The 14,454-nt window shown below is 40.6% G+C and overlaps 1 protein-coding gene across 1 annotated transcript in view; it reads right to left on the bottom strand.

The window, feature by feature from the left end:
• The window catches only part of TESK2 (testis associated actin remodelling kinase 2), a 75,660-nt gene that overhangs the window by 23,441 nt on the left and 37,765 nt on the right, over positions 1-14,454 (bottom strand). The gene's annotated exons all lie outside the window — the stretch shown is intronic.

Below are 14,454 nucleotides of genomic sequence, written 5' to 3' on the forward strand. Positions count from 1 at the left end.
TGTAATTAATTATCTAACTTCATATATTGTCAGGAATGTAGAATTCATCATTACACATGAGTCCTCAGCTCAGCTACACATTAACAACTTTTTTTTTTCTTTAAGGGTTAGGCAGGCACAAAGTTTGCAGATCAATAGAGGCTGAAAATGTCTCCCTCCAGCACCTGTACCAATGCATTTATGTTAGACGTATGCAAAAACCATCACTGCATTAACTCTATGGTATTTAAATAGACCCTACAGAAACACCTACAATATATCACGCCTCATTTCAGTGTGAGGAAAATAAAGGCAAAAAGGATGAAGAGCTGTCTCTCATAAAGAGTAAGTCAACAAAGAGAGGGCTAAGTATCTGTCCTGGGTTACAGTGTAAAATGTGCCAAAAGGAAAAAAAAATATATTCTATTACCATCTTCAGGAGCTGTTGAGACCAGGTGGGGCGGTGCTCCCTGCCTCCCTCCTCTGGACTATCTCCTGTTACTGGGCACAACAATGCCTTATCGCCTGACCCATCGATAACTCGCTCCTGGACTATCTCCTGTTAATGGCCCATCAAGGAATTGCCTCAGGACTCCCCATCCCATTGTGAGATGCTCCGCCCGGGGGGGAAGGAGCCAAGCAGTCCACGCCAAATAAAAACTGAGATCTCGAACACCCTAGCAGCCTTCTTCCACTGGATTCCCAGAGGAGCTTTTTCCCCCACTGGAGTTCCAGAGGACAAGAGCTACCTACCTACCACTGGACCTTCGGAGGAAGACCAGACTCTTTTACCTGATTGCTGCTTCCATAGAACTACATCCATCGCTTCAGGAGGACTGCAGCCAGCATCTTATCGGACTGCTACTGCCACCCTAACAGGGTGGCAGGTTGTATTTCTGACTCTGCCAGTGTAAACCAGTGGGTTGTTTGGTTTTTTCCCTGCCTTGTGTTATATATGTGTATATATATATATATATATATATATTAGTAAAGAACTGTTATTCCTATTCCCCATATCTTTGCCTGAAGGCCCGTTAATTTCAAAATTATAATAATTTGGAGGGAAGGGGGTTGCACTTTCCATTTCAAGGGAGGCTCCTGCCTTCCTCCACAGACACCTGTCTTTCAAACCAAGACAGTATCCAAGTGTAGGTCATGGAGCCTAATTAAGTTCCCAGATATCAATTCCCTAAACTGAAGCAGCAAAGAAAAATATTACAACATGTTGCTGTAAGTTACATTTTTTCAAAGCTTTATTTACAAGGCCTAATCAGCAATCTGGTTCCCACTGTGTTCAGTATCACATCAACCCCATCAAATGGTAGCCCTCATGAAAAGGAACCTCCATTAAGTATAAGGTAAATGCTACAAGAGACGGTGAAACAAAGCAGCACCCAAATGATGCTAAGTAATATAAGCCAGGGTTAAGGCATGGCAGCTCCACTACTCAAATAATCATTACAGCAACACCAAGCTTATGCTTTATGTATAGACCCTTTATACCACAACAGCAGCTACGCCATGTTTGAGTAGCTTCTTATTTCACTCCCAGCCCCAGTCCCCGCACCAGTGACAAAGCAAAAAGACTAGCTCACTCCAGAAGGAAAGCCCGGCAGCAATGCAGTGACTTCTCTCAAGAAAATCCAAGCAAAGCAGACAGGATAATTTGCTCCCAAGCCTGGTCCGTGCATGTAACACTGCGACAGGCTGCACCAACTTTGCTCCTCTGTGACAGACAGCCTTCCAACTCTCTCTCAAGAAGCTTTGCACTTTCCCGTGTCATTCACCTGGATAAAATATGTGCCACCATTATCATGTTAAAATAAAAATAGTAATTGCAGCTCTTGTTATTTCAGAAACTTTGACCACCCTTGTATTTTGTTTGGCTTCTTTATGTCTTGAAGCCTGGGGCACAAGGCAAACAAGAACCACAACCCATGCAGCGTGGATGTAGCTGATCTCCTCACACTACGCACATACAAGCCAGACTCAACTAGTAAGTCCTGGGGTCATGGTTCACCCCCTGGATAGTCTATAAAAAACAGCTTCTTCCTCACATTGAGGCCTTGTCTTCTTCTGAGCTCACCAGTTAATTTTGAAAACCCTTTTCAGCAGGTACGTAAGTTTCACAGGTTACTATTTAGCGAGGCTAAATTATTTGGGCAGCTGATGCACAAATCAATTTTAACTGCCAGAAAGCTTGCCGGGAGGGAGCACCACAAAGCGGCATGGGGCTCCACTGCTCCCCTTGGCTACACCGCCCGTCCCCGGGAACTGGGTTCATCCCAGGCCACACACAGCAGCACATTTCACTAGCAGTCTGAACACGACCCCTCTCTCTCGCAGAAGCTCTGTCCACTGCCAGACAAGCCGGGAAACACACACGCTGCACATGGCCGCAGTGGCACAAAGCATCCTCACCCTCAGCATTTGCTTTTCTCCTTTTAAATACGAACCTTTGGCCTGATGACACTGCTGTGCATTCACCTTTTGTCCTTGAGCAACAATCAAGGCAAAGAGTGAGTACAAGAGTTAGTTCTTAGGACTCAATGTTCTTCAAAGAATGATTGCCAATTAGCTCCAGTCTGGGCCAGAATTTAGAGCTGGTATCAACCACCTTCTCATATCAAAGGAGGCAATCCCACAAAAGGTGCCTGGATCTAGGAAATGCTCCAATATTTAGTGATTTCACGTTCTTATGACTACTTCAAGATGCTGTTTTGTATCTTTTGCATTAGACTAACAGCAGGAGAAAGAGTGCAACAATATACAGGAAAGAATTTCAAAATAAGGTACAGAGAAACAGAATGCTTACTCGTATTGACTATTTCTAGATCAAACAGACAAAAAGTATTTGTATTTTACAATTAGGCAACAAAAGCTCTTGAACTCTACAGAGGAATCTGACATTTTAAAATGCACTGTCCTGTTCTTCAGTAATAGAATTTTCTATCAAACTATTCTTTTGTGCTGAAGTCAAGATAATTTAATTATTCAGAAATTTGTGCTTAGTGCATATCATTTTGCAAAATAAAATACCTGCTTGGCCCTCTCTGAAATCAAGGCAAACAAGACTCAACAGACCAATGATAAAAATCAAATGTTTAGGACTGCTATAGCTCAGGCACTGCAGCTGCGGGGGAAGGGAGTTGATCAGATGACCACACTGGAAACTAGAAATTGCAGGCTGGTGCAAGCCAGAGATCCAAAACAACCTGTCCCTTATGCTAGGAGTTCATGGGTCAGGAGAGTGGAGCAGCTCTGGAACAGGTCACTCAGATGTTATGCTATCTCCATCCTTGGAGATTTTCAAGACTCAACTAGACAGAGCTGCAGCCAACCTGACTTAATGTCAGAAACAATGCTGCTTTGAGCTTTTCCAACTTTGATCTTTCTTTTTCATTGCTTTTATCTGAACCCCTAAGGAAGCTAGATGACCTTATAGAGCACTCAAGAAAAAAAAGTTGCTCAGTATCATTCAATTATTATCTTTTTTAAAATCACAAGTTGCTAGCTTGCTTAAGGAAAAATGCTGAATATGAATTTTACATTAACTTTACACATATTCTCAGCCTCCTTGGAACAGTGCGACCAGCACTTCTCATCCAGTTATGTTCAGAAGTTATGGGCATCCAGTTATGAACAGAAAGCACTACAGATCCTAGCTCAATAACCCAATTTATAAAGTGACACTTGTCAATTATTAAATAATACCATACTTGAACTCATGGGCAAGAGACTGCAAGGAGGAAGGGAATCACTGGCTTTATATTTCCGTTAGGGTTTAACTGTGCCATACTAGGACAGTAATTGCTCCAGAAATGCTAATAAAATAAAACATGCAATCCCTAAGAGTATCGACATACATACTGATATGTGACAACAAGTAACTACCATTTCGAGCATGCTCATGCTTTCCTTTTCAATAAAGTAACCTACTGATTTGATCCACTGCTGCCATATTAGTTAAATGCATCTAATACAATACATCTATTCCTCCAGCACCCTTCCATCAAATTGGTTTGCAGGGTCATTTGCCCTTCTTAACTGCAAGGACTGGATTCTAGCATGGGCTGGGTGAAAACTGACACACACATAGGACACAGCATGCATGAGCTGCAAGAGCAAGAATCAAACCTGACTCTAGCACATATACAAAACCCACTAGGCCCCCTACCCGAAACTGCCAACTGGCAAGTACTCAGACCTCATTTATTAGAGGTGTGAGTACTGGTTTTGGCTCTAATTTCTAATGTACTTCTATGAAGCACAACAGGCTAATCATCAAGTGAAAAACTGAACTAAGATTTTCCTACAGATATCTTTAAGACTCTAGCTGATCACAGATTTTAGCTGGCCAGCAGGTAATATTTGCATGCAGAGTCCTGAATTGTCCCTAAGACGAGCACCACACAGAGTTCAGTGCTTCCTCAGTGTCACAGAAGTAATCCAATTCTTCCAGTCATTCAGGCTGATAATGCAAACAGCCAGCCTGATGGCCTATTTTTTTCAGAGCCCTACTACAATGCCTTTTCAGAATACACACAAAATTATGTACATTATTTCCTAATTGCCAATGCAACTGAAAGAAAAATACTTGTCTCAATCTCTTACTAGCACAAACCAGCTCTGTGTGGTAAGAATATCCTAAAGGATAGTAAATGCATCTCTCCCAAAGAAAATATTGGATTTTATTTTGTCCCTGAAACATTTCAGTGCTGGTACAGCAAGGCTACAGCGCACACATCATCTCAAAGAATTATTCTACTACAACAACAACAGCCATTGCGTAAGTGTACAAGCAATTGGAGCAGAGACCCGATCAGGCTACGACAATGAAAGCAAAGGACACAAAATTTCATACAGATATCTCACAGCTAAATGGAGCAGTGTTCAGACCTTTTCAAACTCTGTATCATCAGGTTGCAGTGAAACAGCTACCCATTATTCCTACTGCTAGCTTTTTGTTCTGTAACAGGAGACCTACAGTCAGTTTACCCGGTTGCTAGAGTCAAAGTAACTGCTTTAGGTTGGTTTTGCATTTACTACAACTTAACACAGCAAATTGAACACTGGTTTAAAAGGGAGCTTTAACTGACAAAAAAATTCTTTTCCTACAAATTTATCCACGCTAAGAGCTCATGCTTTTGTTACTAGAATGAAACTGTATTTGTTACACCTCTCCCAAACCTTATGAGGAAAGAGGGCAGTAGCTTCTTTGAAGGACAAGTTACCCAGAAGCTCAGCCAAGTATAGGTGCTTTCTGGATCAGAGCATTGAGGAGACTTCTGATGTTATAGCTTAACGCTACAAAATGCAAAAACAGCAGTATATAACCCCTTCCCACACAACTGTCAGGGCATAAGGAAACATGCTGTTTTGACTTCAGAACAGGATAAGACGACTGCTTCCTTGCAAGACACTAGCAGTCGCATTATCAGACTCAAGCATATGAAATGAGGAACGGAATGAAACTCAGTATATAATGGTACTTACACATGGCATTACACGCTCCATTTCAAGAGACTTAATACTGAAACTTCAGCTGTCAGATTTTAGCCTTCAAAATTCAAAATAAAGGTTTGAACACGCTAATGAGAACTAGAAGCTTTTAAAGAAAACGTGCATCAGACTCACATGATTCCAGCAGTTATTGCTCAAAAACAAAGACTCCAAATATTTCCAAGTCTGAGGGGGAAGACTGAAGGGAATTGCAAAGAGTTTCCAACGCTACTTTGAAAACCAATGCTGTTTCAATATGTAGGTTTAATATAAATAAGCCTCCAAATACCACACAGGAAAGCCAGAAAAAAAAAGTTTGCCTGCTATTTACTCAGCTTTAAATGTCACCGTTTGCCATTTAAAAAGCAACAAATAACCACAAGAAACCCCTATATGGTAGTCCAAATGTTGCCAAAGGCAACGCATTAAGTGGTTAAGAAAAATTGGTGTGGAGAATGTATTTAGGATGACAGACCAAACAAGGTAAGTAAAGAATAAGAGCTCCAAGGACCCAGAACACTGCAAGGCAAACACCGAGACAGCAACAAATGAATATACTGGAGAAGCCAAATGAAGCAAGCAGGCAGAGAAGCAGGAGGAAAGAAACTAGAATTGTGACTGTAGCACCTTCAGTGTGTGAGAGAGATGTCAGCACAAAAACCAGACTACATAGTTGGACTCTAAGGGGAGATCTGGAAAACAAAATAATAACATTGTGGACATCAGCCACAAATGCATTGAAGCCGTGTCAAAAGAGATAGAGCTTGCATATTTGTATCATATCTAATCTTGGAAGTAAGAAGGTAACTCTTCTGCCTAATAAAAGAAAGTTGAGATCATCTCTCTCACTCAACTTTTTGCGAAAGTTAAAAAAGTTTTAAACCACCCATTTCAAGGAGGACACAACCTAATCTTCAGTTCTCATATGTTTAACAGTCATCTGTCACAGCACTCTCTAAGTGACTGCTTTGAAGGCTTCTGGCTGCAAGACAACAAGCCAATGTACCCTTCTGTCACAACTGGCATAATTAGCTACAGTGGGAGGACTGGAAATTTCCTCGTTTCCCAACTGTTTTCATCAGCTTCAACTGTGCAGAACTGGAAGAGACAGACAGTATCAGAATGTTCAAAGCTACAGTACAGAATCATAGAACCATTTAGGTTGGAAAAGACCTTTAAGATCATCGAGTCCAACCACAAGCCTAACACTGCCAAGTCCATCACTAAACCTTGTCACTAAGCACCACATCTACGTATCTTTTAAATACCTCCAGGGATGGTGACTCAATCACTTCCCTGGGCAGCCTGTTCCAATGCTTGACAGCTCTTTTGGTGAAGAAATTTTTCCTAATGTCCAATCTAAACCTCCCCCAGCACAACTCGAGGCCATTTCCTCTTGGCCTGTCGCTTGTTACTTGGGAGAAGAGACCAACAATCACCTCACTACACCCTCCTTTCAGGTAGCTGTAGAGAGCAATAAAGTCTCCCTCGAGCCTCTTTTTCTCCAGACTAAACAACCCCAGGTCCCTGAGCTGCTCCTCATAAGACCTGTTCTCTAGACCCTTCACCAGCTTTGTTGCCCTTCTCTGGACACGCTCCAGCACCTCCATGTCTTTTTTGTAGTGAGGGGCCCAAAAGTAAACATATGAGATACTACAAGTTGATACACTGAGACTGACTATCAGATTAAATTGAATTGTTTTTGAAGTTAGTTCATAGACCTCCACTTGGTCAAAAAAAAAAAAAGTTTAAAAATATACAAAACCACCTCAGCCAAGTACCTCTGAGCAGTAACCTTCCACTTCCATTAAATATCTAACACATTGATTGCACCAAACAAAATAAATTAAACATTAAAATAGAACAAGTTGGGTATTTAATTTGGGCTGTACGAGTACATTTTCAGACAGCAGGTGAACTACTGCTGCCAGGGAGCAAACCACAAGTACCAGAAGAGTCAGAACATGCAAGTGAAACAAGCACATTTCAGAACAAAACTCAAACTATTTCATGACGGACCAAAAGTGCTCAAGTGGCTAGGAAAAACAGCCTGATGGAAAGGACAGAAGAAAAGCCAAAAGTCTTCCTCTAAAGGCCACTTTTCTTTCCTGTGTTGCTGAAAATCAAAGGAAAAAAAAGTCTGCAACCTAAAGTCACTATCTTTTCTGCTTTTCAACCAATAAAAAGTTTATGTATTTTCTTTAAAAGTGTTAACCATTACAGGATTAAAATAATCTTGTATTTAAAACTGTCAGCTATTCAGAGGATAGGGCAAGCTTCCTCATGCAATTGCCATAGCATGGCTACTCATCAGAACTCAGGTTGAAAAGCCAAGAAACGCAACAGATCTACCTCTGTTTCTTCTTTTGTGTCAGTTGTGGCACTGATTGATTCACTAGCTCCTCCTTCTAAAAAGGCATGGCTTATTTTATAAGAGCAAACAAGAATTAACACGCACTAACTCAGGAAGAAGCTGTAATGAAAACAGTTTGTTGCATTCCAAACATTTAAGTGCTGGCACGGAAAAGAAGATGGCAAGATTTGTCTTCCTTTAATTCTCTACATCCAACAGCTCTTATGGTCAGCATACTGAATTTATCCCTTTACTGTCATTTCATTCAATCAAAATTTAGCGTTCACTTGCTTGCCTGCTGCTACAGATTACTCTAAGTAAGGCTTCAACTGCAGGCACACAGCAACAATGCACTACTGCAACCCATATGTATGAAGGGTTTGAAATACTTCAGGAAATAAGCTTATTTTGTTGGAACCGGAAAACACTCCCAGTATATCTATACAAACTGACCTTGATAACCATTTTTCCTGCAATTATATTAGTAGAAAAAAGAGAAAGCAGAGGCCTATCAAAAAACATGCATTTATCATCTGAAGTCACAACCATTTGGATTCTAAGTACAGCCTAGTTTCAGTGCAGATAAGAATCTGGGATATGGCAAGCTAGCAATGGCATAAATTAGCACATAGGCACAGAAGAGAAAGTACCTTGTTGCTGACACAGGCAAGAGAAACAGCATCTCTACAACAACGCTTCTGTTAAGAGCAGAAGGCTCTATCCATAATGACAGCATTTTGAACATACTATACACTCAGTTCTGCCTAGAAGCAAGCTGTAGCCCCTGAAAAGGAGCCTCTTATTCAAATAACGCCTTTCTCACTTTCCTCACAAAGATACCAGCAGTAGCGGCCCACAGACTGTATGTCTGCAAGATTCCAGATAAACAACCTGTTCATTTTTTGAAGTCTACAAAACAGGTACAAGGATCTACTGAGTGCAAAAGTTATAGCACACAAACACTTCTCATAGTATAAACTTTGTTTAAATTCTGCACAAGGAATACTGGGTTTGAGGTGTTTCAGAGTGCTTTTCCAAGCCTCAACACTCCAGCTGTACTGCAATCTCCATTTACATTTGAGGGTGCTCAACACTTTATTGGCAATTATAGAATATACCAAGATCCCCTATTGCACACCCTAGTGGTGTGCAAAAGCAAACATTAAAGGAATTTTCTTGTACAACTCAGTTTCTGAACAGTTTGGATGGCTGATAAGCAAAGTGAAATGAGGAAGTGAAACTACAAAACACTTGTTAATTCAAGAGTGTGTTACCTGAGGTCCAGGGTGAAGTAGGGTGGGGGTTGAGGGGGCAAAGAAGAGAAAGAACTACAAATAAACTGAATATACTGGAAAATATAGAGCAAAAAAAACCCAGATAAAAAGTTAAAGGGCCAGCATCACAGCATGTGTTTGGACTGTATCTCTTCACACATACAAGTAACAGGAAAATCTAGTCCTCAAGGCAGTACTCAGTTCTCCTCTCTCTCCTCCTCATACCATAATAGCCAAGAAGCTTGCATCTTCTCACTCCTATTAACCTAGATGTATTTCCAGGATATCAGAAAGCAACAGTAAAAGAATTGCAAGTGTTGCAACTCAAGAATGTTTTTTTTTTTTCTTGAGGCATTAGCAAATGGTCCAGCAGGCTTACAATGACTGTGAAAACACTGATACTAAAAATCCCTCCCCTAAAAAACCACACACACCCCCGCCCATCCACATATGTGTGGCACACACATGCAGGAAAGGGAGAGAAGGAAACAATGGAGCTTGCTGTTTGCAGTTCAACATTTATCTGCCTCTTACCCTACCTTCTTCTATCCTTGAGACATTCTAAGAAGGAGGAAAAGGTTACCACCAGCAAGCTATTTAGCAATCCTTCCTCAGAACACAGCATATTTAGATGCATCTATCTCAATTAAAATAATAAATAAAACAGGCTCCGAAGTAATGAAACAAGTCAATCAGCATCAGGGGAGAGGGGCAGAAAAGAGGGGCAGAAAAGAGGGGCAGAAAAGAGGGGCAGAAAAGAGGGGCAGAAAAGAGGGGCAGAAAAGAGGGGCAGAAAAGAGGGGCAGAAAAGAGGGGCAGAAAAGAGGGGCAGAAAAGAGGGGCAGAAAAGAGGGGCAGAAAAGAGGGGCAGAAAAGAGGGGCAGAAAAGAGGGGCAGAAAAGAGGGGCAGAAAAGAGGGGCAGAAAAGAGGGGCAGAAAAGAGGGGCAGAAAAGAGGGGCAAGGTGAAAAGGAGGTTTTTAACCATAAGCTCTTAAGCTCATACACAAGCATTTAAGAAAAAGACTAGAATTCAAAAGCTTGCACATCCAGAAGTTCTCACTGAAATAACTGTTTGCTCATCACTTGTGATCTAGCACCTGTATGTATAAATATAGACTGTATGCCTGAAGTTAGACTCATATTTTCAAAGTCTTGGCTGCTGTCTTTATATGAGGATTTCTTTAGTGTCTCTGATTATAGTACTTTTTACATCTGAACTTTCTTCTCTGTGAGAATCCACCTTTCTCTCCTCTCCTAACCACATATTGCAAATGCATCTAGCATTTCCCTGTGCCTTACACACAATGCAGTGCTTACACAACTTTCATTGTTTGTCGGCTTTTGGTAAAAGGACAGTATTTCTCTGTAGAGATGTCCCTAGCATGTTTAATTTACCTGGTCACCACCAATCCACAGCAGGTTTTTCCTTTAACCGATCTGACAGCTCCTTCCCTCCTGAGTGAGAGCCTCTAAGGCTAGCTTGCATCCTCCATAAGACAACATTTTTGTCAGCTTTCTGTTTTCCAGAACTGAGCTTTTTACTGCAGCTTTTTAAGAATCAATTCCACCTTTCTAAAAGCAAGGACCCACTTGAACCTCTCATTATTCTAATTCTGCACACATACGTGATAGGAAATCAGGAGAATTGGTCAAATCACATCAGGCATACAGCCACAGGAAAACACACACAAATTCAGTAATTAACGCTTCCTCCTGTCCTCAGAACAAGTGTTGCAACCAGACACAGCAGCATTTAACTTCCTATCAAACTAAAGCTACACCACAGGGGCCCCTGCATTCTGTGGGACTAACTTACTATAACCAATCCAAAAACTAAGTTTAAAAAAAAAAAAACCCTATTGTTTAGTGTTTTTCTGGAAACTGTAGGTCTTTGATCACTGCGATCAGACAAGATGGTTAGCTTTCATTCGTGAAAAAGTAAACAGCCATCAGATGTAGGGGGGGAAAAAAAAAAAGGAAAGATCACCTAATTCAAATAAGGTCCTTTACTCGCTTTCCAGGAACCTGACTTTCGATATTTAAGCACTCAAAATTGCAAAGCTACAAATCAGACAGACATAGCTGAAACTCCTGTGGAGGCCTGTATCATTCTTGCTGGAGAAAGAACTAGAGGGTCAAGCACACCACATAGGCCACAACATCAGGTGTCAAGGGCATGACTGGAGATGGAATTTCAGGCAGAAGACTAAATTTCCTGCCTCCTGTCATTGAAAGCCAGGCCCCCTCGTGTGATTTTAAATGGACTTTTTTGGTATGTGCAGCACATCAAGCTCTGTTTGGGACTGAAGTCTTTTTTCCTTTTAACTAATTCACAAAAATATTGGTTCTCAAAGAAAATGGTATAAACAAAGTAAAGAATATGTACTTTGTCTTAACTTCTGTGAAATAACTTCACTGTATTAGACACGCTACTTTTTTACGTTACAAAATAATCTGTGAAGCCTTGAAGTTACAGCATAAGGTTTAAACTGTGTGACATTTTCCAAATATCAACACTACTCTCCCTCTCCTACAAGCTTCTTTAAACTCTGCTTACTTTGAACAATCTAATTTACTCATGATATGTACCACAATTAGACTTAATTTTGCATCCACTGTTGCATACAGACGAGTCAGGTTTACTTCTACCTGTAATCAGTCTAACGCAAATCTCATGTATAAGGTACAGTGACGGGTACAAGAGTCTGCAACTCTTCAGCTGTTGGAATAACCAATCACCTAGGCTCAGTGCAAGTGCCTACAGCATTACTTCAAACAAAATGAGATGTCTTTAGCTGATTAAACAGCATGCTGGTGCTCACATCCTTCTAACCCTTCCTCACTCAGTCTTCCTAGAGTTGATAATCTAGACTGAATCATTACTGGAAATAGGTTTGGGGTTTGTTTTTTTTTTCCTTTTTCATGCATCTTTCAAAAAATATAGTTAGGGCAGACACCCCTCCCCCCCAAACCAATACAGTTGGTTAGTCTAGCGCTCTCCAGTTAATACTGCATCAGGACATGGTTGCCTCCAGAGCTATCCATGCTTCTTGACAAGGATTAATGGCACAGGAATGTGTCTCTTCAATTCTGCAAGCTGTGAAGTGTCAGATATATTAAGCCTTTCATATGAGGATCTCTCAAGTTGAAGAGAGACATGCTGTAGTACTCTGAAGAGAATGAATCCATGGGGAAAGAGGACACTGCTTTGAAGATGAAGCAGTATGATGCCTTGTATAGCACAGAGAAAGGATGAGGTAGAGCTGGTTATCAAGCATCAATCTACATTTGCTGAGAGTGCATTCAGCCACTTTTTATAAATTAAACTGAGAACTGAAGTGAACTGTTACAGCAAAACTGAAACTGACAGTCCATATGCTGTGAAGAGTGCAAAACGAAGACCAAATATGGCTCAAGTGTCAACAAGTATTTTTAAAATTGTAGTATGAACAATCAAGAGATGAAGGAAAGTGCCTGCACTGAACCAAGCTTATAAAAAAAATTATAACTGCATTTCAAAACGATCAAAGATGTATGAGGAATCATTTTGCAAGCTACACAGGAACAAGAAAAAGCACAAGGTCTACACATGGTCCTGTACAAAGCTATTACAATAACTTTCAGATACATACACACATACAAGTACCTAATATTCAAGTTTATAGATGTGTCTCTGGTTTAACGTCACAATAATTTAAGCAAAAGCTAAAAATGATACTTTGATATAAGAAATCTGAAGCACATCCCAAGGCTTATCACTTTAAAGATTCAGGATCTTTAAAACTTCAAAAAGATACTGCTAAAGACTTGGTTTGCCATGTTACAAACACATTCATCTTGGAACATAAACAGAGGCTTCCTAACTTTTTGGCTCTAAGAAAAGTCCCTATTACCTATGTCTGTTTCCTTCCAGCAAGATAGCTGCTGTGTGCGACAACGAAGGTGATACTTTCAGTTCTTCCTAACTTAGCCCTGCTGTTCATGCACGACGAAGTAGAAAGTGCAGGCAATAGACCTGTCTTTCTGTGCACGTTCAGCTGTTTGGTTTTTTAACTCAAAAAGATTAAGCAGATACTTGCATATGCCAGTAAGCAACACACGGTAAGAGAGATTTTTGTATCTTGTAGGTTCACCTTCACTTTGTTCCCCAAAGTAAAAAGTGAAAGACTCCACAGTTCCATGTATTTAAAAAAAAAAAAAAGTGATAGAATTAACCAGATATTTCAAAGCATCTGTTACCTTGCAACAATTTTTCTGTGGTGAGACAGTAAGTGCTTTTTCTCAAGAACAAAAACATAATGTGCTATGCAGACAGCGAACAGTCCTAACAGACATCTTGTGTGATGCATTCATTCTATTTCAGTGCTGGAAAAACGTCGCAACGAAATGGAATGATTTCTTACCTTTTGCCTTACAGACTAGCCTAGTCTTCCTAACACCTGAGTTATTTCCTGCTCTGTTTTAAACCCTACTTCTGCTGCGATGACTCTTACTCTTCTCCTCAGATCCTACAGCGAACTTCTCACACAGTCCTCAGTCACTAAGGGGGAGTGCAACTACTACTGCATCAGACAAGGTTACCACTACGCTTCTGTAGAGGTCAAATCCCTAGGGTCCTATGGTCCAGATGAATAGTCTTCTCCTGACCCCGAAGCAAGTATATGCAAGGCCTGACTCTTAATGACTCCTGTAAGGGAAAAGCTAATGAGCCCAAACAACCAAATTAACAGAGGAAATAACACAGATGTGTGCTGGCTGGACTACCAGTTCTACAACAAAAGCAACAAAAGGGACAAGCAAATAATAGCAATAGGTACTATAGTTTTATACTACATAACCATTCTTGTCATCAAAGCATACCTTCCTGGAATTAAATATATTCCATTCTAATACCCAAGTCCATACCAGGAGGGGTACAAATAATCATAGTTTAACAGAGGACGCAACACCTCTGACATACTTTCAGTAAGGCTAAACTTACACTTCTGGTACTTGGGTTTTATACCTGCAAAGGTGCAGACTGCCTCTACATATTACACTTTCCAGCACTGGCATCAGTACAGCACCACTGAAAGAACTGCTCTTCTTCCTATTCCCAGGGAAGTATATATAATGAAGCTGTAACTCTAACAAACGCTAAAGAAAAATATCTGAACTAAGGACAAAAAGAATAAAGCATGCAAGCAGAGATTTATTACAGTATTAATCCACGGGTCATGCTATTCATTGGCTGAGAGATCATAAGGATCAATTTAATCTGCAGAATTTTACACATACTTAGAGTTCTTATAAAGTTTAAACAGCAGTCCTCCTGCAGCATCTTAGAGCCAGGAGGCATTTAAAAA

This window comes from Leptosomus discolor, chromosome 3 (assembly GCF_034619465.1).
Source record: "Leptosomus discolor isolate bLepDis1 chromosome 3, bLepDis1.hap2, whole genome shotgun sequence".
Taxonomy (NCBI): Eukaryota; Metazoa; Chordata; class Aves; order Leptosomiformes; family Leptosomidae; genus Leptosomus; species Leptosomus discolor.